Here is a 6390-nt window from a genome sequence, read left to right as displayed (position 1 = left end):
TTCATATAATATGTAACTTTTTGAGTCAAATTTGAATAAAACAGATTTTTGTATACAGAAGTCCTTTTTTAATTTTGCATATTTTAAGACATTCTAAGAAGTGTGTAAAAACCAAAGAAAATAGATTAATTGTGATTTGAAAATTTTGGAATTTTAAAAACTAGTGTAGATAATAACTTATCTGAGTTAATTCAAATTTCTACAAATTATTTATTCCCAGAATTTTATACCAAAGAAGTTATTAATTTTTTGATATTTTAACATTTAGTTTCTACTAATACTTGAATAATATCTGTCACTTTATTATATTAATTTCCAATGATGTTTTTAATCATTCATATCTTCATGACAATCATTACTTCCTGAAATCATAAACCTATGAGCACAATCATCTAACTAAATACTGTTAAGTCAGCATAATTTCCTTTGTTTAATTGTCAAATTTTTCAACTCAGGATCTTGTGTATTTAAGCAAGGAATCTCTTTCTATATTTAAATTTGATGAAAGATGGTCCGAATTAAAATGTTTCGAGAAAGTAAAAGAATTTTTCACAAAAAAAATTCTTCTTGAAATCATCTTAAATATTATTCTAATAGGTTACATTAAACTGTCAGTTGAGTTAATGAATTTTTAAAATAAAAACCTCTTTTTTAAAATTTTATATTTGCATCATAATTTGTAGAAATTTGAATTAACTCAGATAAGTTATTATCTACAATTGTTTTTAAAATTGCAAAATTTTCAAATCCCAATTAATCTGTTTTCTTTGTTTTTTACACACTTCTCAGAATGTCTTAAAATATGCTTAAAAAAAGGACTAAAATTTAAATTAAAAAAGGACTAAAAGGAAATAATGAAAAAAGGACTTCTGTATACAAAATCTATTTTCATCAAATTTGACTCAAAAAGTAACATATTATATGAATTAAAAAAGAAAATTCTGACAGAGAAGTCACAGTTTCTACAAGCATTAAAACAAAGTGCCATTAAAGGCACTTTAAAATGTAACATTGATGCTGATTATTAATTCAAAATTCTTCTACAAGAATTACAAGGAAGTGTCAATAGAGGTGTTTTAAAATGTAACATTAACAGAGGCGGCGGTAGCAGGTGGGCAATCGCCCCCCTGCCGGCAGCCTCTTGCCCCCCCCCCCGTCGGCGAGAAATTCAGAATTTCGTCGGCAAAATTTTTCACCATTTCATAATGGTTAGAGAGAGTTGAGCATTATCGAATATGATTATTTAAAATCCACCTAAAAGTTAATATATTGTAAACAATCAAAATATCCAAGTAATGGTTAATGTGTTGGCTATAATCGATTGGGCGTAGGTCAATAATCGATATCGCGGTAGTTTAATAATATGCCGGATTTTGCGGACAATTTTTGATAGACCAAACTAAGAACTGAATGCAATGGATGTCGAAGACTTTAAGTTCGCAGATTTTCAGACATTTGATTCAAATTTCTTTCATTAAGCTATAATTTGTACTGCTTTTGGCAATATAACCGACAAGGTAACAAGTGAATAAGATATTGATAAGGTGGTATTTTCATTTTGTTAGCAGTTTTTGATCGGTCGACTAAACTCAATGCGGTGAGTGCTGAAGATGTTATATCTGCAGATTTTCAGACTTTTGATTGAAATGTCGTTCACTTAACTTATAATTTGCATTCGATTTGACAGTATATCCGACAAGTGAATAAGATACCGCATTCTGCCGATAACTTTTGGGCGGCCGACTATGAACTGAATGTGATGAATATCGAAGACTCTGTCCATAGATTTTCAGACATTTGATTCAAATGTCGTTCATTAAGCTTTTAATTTGCACTACTTTTGGCAATATAACCAACAAGACGACATGTGTATAAAACATAAGACATGGCGCATTTTGTCAAAAAATTTTGATCGGTTGGCTAAGAATTCAATGCGAAGGGATGTCGACGAATCCAAATTCTCAGTCATTTTATTTAAATGTCATAATGTTCATTCAGCATAAAATTTATTTATAAATGTTTAGGAAAATAGTCAATAATCTGCCAAATGATTACGACGTCACATTTTTTCCGACTAATCTTTATCCTTCGGCTAAGATTTTATCATAGATTATGAAAAAAAAAAAAATGTTTACATCGGGCACTTCGAATACCTGCCTAAGGTATTAAAGAAATTGAAGCTTTTATATTATTCATGAATAGGACAACGGAGTTGTTTTCCGTAATTCATAATTCAAATTCTAAAATTAATCATCATCTTATTCATATAATTGTTACTTCCTCGGTAACGAATTGATAAATTTATTTTATTCATTTCACTATGAGAATTGCCTGACTAAAATCTAGTTAATGGTTAAACTTAATTAAAAAAACAACAAAAAAAACCCACTGTTTTCTTTTGACACTCATATGATTATGCATGCTAAAAAGAGTTATTTTACTGCAACCAAATTATGTGAGTTAATTATAAATCACTGGAGTAAGTAAATTGTATAATTGTAAATAAAATCCATTTAACAATAATATATCTGTTTTCTTTTGCAATCTAATTTATCAGACAACAATTATTACACTAAAAAAATATTAACGACTGCAGTTGACAACAAAAAAAATATTTTTGGTATAGCAGCTTTTTAGCTACACTAAAAGAGTTTATTCAAGTATGCACTAATTTTTTTAAAAATTAGTACTACCTATATAATATAAATACTACCTAAATGCTTAAGACTCTGCATTCAATATTATGACTTTGTAATCGGAGAACGTATCATTTATATATACTTTTCTTCCAATTACTATTATCAGCAAAAAGTATATAATTTCAGATGTTCCTAATTTTTTAATAGACTTTGAAAAAAGATGTCTTGATAAAAAGATGATTAAAATAGTTATTCTTAGAATATTCGTTACACATAATACATAACACATTAACCCCTTGATATACAAATTTACTTAATTTCCTAATTAGATGGCAGATCTTATTTGGGATAATTATCGTTATTTAATCCCCAGAAAAATATAAGGGCATTTGATGTAATGATGCGTTTTCAAGTGATTTTAGCATTTAAAATTTAAAATTAAATAATTCCATATGCGAGTTAGACTCGCCATTGTATATGAAGGGGTTAAAAAAGGCCTATGCATGCAACTGAAGGAATAAAATTCACCTTTTGGTAGGAATATTAGCTTATAATAACTTCGAATTTAGAAAGTACTTAATAGTACTTAGAATAGTCAGAAAGTACATAAATAAAAATGAAGATAAGTGAATTCATGTTCAAGATCTAATTTTTTTTCCAAATAAAATGCATTGGTTTTTTAAAGCCTAAACATATATAGAAAGATAAATACAAGGGGGATCTAACGTTTAAGCAGTCCTTTTTTCATAAGAATATTTTTCATATCTTATATAAAATAGAAAGTTTGTACACATATTTACAAAATATTTTCTCCGGCCTTCTTAAAAAACAACATATTATATCTTTTCTTCATTCTATATTGTTCGTGTCCGAACTATAGTAAATTTTTGTTGAGTAAGCGCATTTATTTTCCTCGGATTCGAAACGCATCTTAATTCTTGCTCGTTGTTCCAATCTAAACAAATATTTTAGATAGGGGACTAAGCAAAAAAATCAGTTTTTGGAGAAAACATAGAATATTTTTTATTTATTCTTCTGGATTTCTAAAACAGTTACTTTTATAAATGTTTTTATTTCGACATTCATTTTATATAGCTTCTGATATAAAATAGTAAGAGTATGCATTTGTCCATTTAGCATGACACGTCATTCTAGTCTGTGTTTCTATCTATATATTACAATCTAGAATGGAATAGGACTATATTTTTTCTAAAAGTAGATCGCAGAGAAGTTAAATCTCAAGAGTCTCATTTAAAAAAAGAAAAAAGACTCAATTACTCACAATTTTTTGATGCTTAGTAAAAGAAACTGAAAACCTGTTTTTTTTACAAATACCTTTATAAAGTTTTAACAATGAAAAAAAGAATCAGCATCTGAATAAAAAAGAATTAAATAATACTTGATTTTCTTTAATTAAATGAAAAATTAATTATTATGAGTTATTTTGAAGCCAAGTTAGAGATATTGTGCTTGACCCCCTGTCGGATTTCTCTTGCCCCCCCCCCCCGTAGGCAAATCTCTACCGCCACCTTTGAACATTAATGCAGATTCTTAATACAAAATTCTTCTATATGTGTCTTTTTATTTCTCTAATACATATCGTAATACGATAATGAGCACATAAAACCACTCGGAAAGAACTGCACTAATATGAGCCATACATGTATGTCATTTTCTATAAATTATAAAAAACATCAAATTAAAAATATATTTGATTTTCAAAGATGGGAAAAGGAATTATTTAGTCATTTCTATACAGATAAATTATAAAAACACATCTTTCAATAAATAATTAGGTAGAGAATACATTACAAGTAATGTTAAAATTTTTTGTGTAATGAGAAAAAAAACAACAAAAAAAAAAAAACAAAAAAAACGGGGGATCATTTTCAGCAGATTACAAAGGTCATGACTTGATCTCTTTAAAAAATGTTAATTTTATACACATTGTTGAAGATTAAAGCTGAAGCAAACTGATATTGTAAAAGAGATTAGCTGTATTGAGAGACAAGCACATTATTATATCACACAATTTATAAGTAACAAAAGTAATTTCTTTAAATTTCTAATTATTAATATAATAAAAACTGCAATAATTCTTTTTCTATAAAATAAATAATAACATAAAAAATCAATTTACTAAAAAAAAACAACTTATATATCCATGTGAAAACAGTGTACAGTCATGGAAATGAGTCATACAGGAAAGTTTCAAAAATACAAAAAGCAATCCTGTATAATCATCACCAGACAGACGAAAAAGATTTCTTTGTTTGTTGCTTTTCTTTTTTTTTTTTTTTTTTTCAAAAGGAAAAGGTTTTTCCTTATTTCTTCTATATCTTGGCAAGTCTTTAATCTGAGAAATTAGAAATAAGAATCAATTATAATATTATAAATAACTGTTATGAAAAAAATTGCTAATTTAACAATAATACTTTCATGACATACTTAAAAATTGATAGTATAAACACAAATATTTGATATGTCAAAAATACCATTTTTTGTATCTAAATTTAGAATTCATTTCTACAGTACACCTATTATATATATATATATTTAAAAAAAAAGACTTAAGATATTCTATTCTTAATCACTAAAAATGTGCATTCTAAAAAAATTGTATAAAAATTTGTAAGTGCAAAATATTCTACAGAAAGAAATTTTTTTTTACCTAATCTTAAAATATTATTTGTTCAACGAAAACATATTTATTATTTAGGTGGTTTTTTTTCAAAAACTCTTCTTGTTTTAAATATTCATACAAAAATCTGCCATAATCTTTGATATACAGCTGTATAATGGTAGGGGTGGAGGAATAAGAATTTTTCAATATGGAATAAAGCATACTGAAAATTTTAGGTTTATATTGCAAATAATCTTTAATACTTGAATTCTTTATTATATTTCTAAGATTTACAAAATCGAACAATAAAAGGAACAAGGTTAAAATTGATTAAAATGTAACATTGTCTTAGTAAAGAATGGGAAAATTTTCTTATAGCATGACAAATGCAAAAAACTGTTAAAGATGAACTCTAGTTATAAAAATAATATTAAAATGTTCAAGGAATTATACAAATGACAGATTCTAGTTTTAATTCTAGAAAATAATAATCAAAAATAGACTCGGATATAATAAAAAGGGATTCCTATATGAAAGATATAAAAGAGATTAATGTAAACATACCTCACGTCGCTCAGATTCATTATTTGGTAGGTAAATGAATCTTGGCCTCATTTCAGCTATACATCTAGATACTTCATTTATAACCCGGCAACATGATGACTGGCTCGTTTGATTGAAATCACCAATTATTTGTTGATGACTTCCTGAAGCAAAAACAGACAAACAATAACAACAAAAAAAAAAAACGTAAGGCAATACACAATTTCTCTTCAGTAGTTACAGCGCTGTTTCGTAAAATATTGGTGTTTAATTTCTCGTCCTCAAAGATAAAATGCATTCAGCAGAATTACGGGGAAGTCTGAACTTGGAAATAAGATCATATTCATCTAACAAATCCAAATCAGAAACTCTGTCAGTGTATATTCACCTCCAATCTAATATCAACTGCAATAGTTCCAATGTATCTAAATCATCCATGTTTGTTTGAAAACTAATGTAACAGTTGTTCTTCTTGAGAAATGGGCATGCGGAAAACCGTTGATCAAATTTGATCATTGGAATCCTTGAATCATAAAATGGGGCAAAACAGAGGGAAACCGACAATCAGTTTGGTTTGGTGAATAC

The sequence above is a fragment of the Argiope bruennichi genome, chromosome 7 (genome assembly GCF_947563725.1).
Source record: "Argiope bruennichi chromosome 7, qqArgBrue1.1, whole genome shotgun sequence".
Classification (NCBI taxonomy): Eukaryota; Metazoa; Arthropoda; class Arachnida; order Araneae; family Araneidae; genus Argiope; species Argiope bruennichi.
This window is presented reverse-complemented; position numbering follows the sequence as displayed.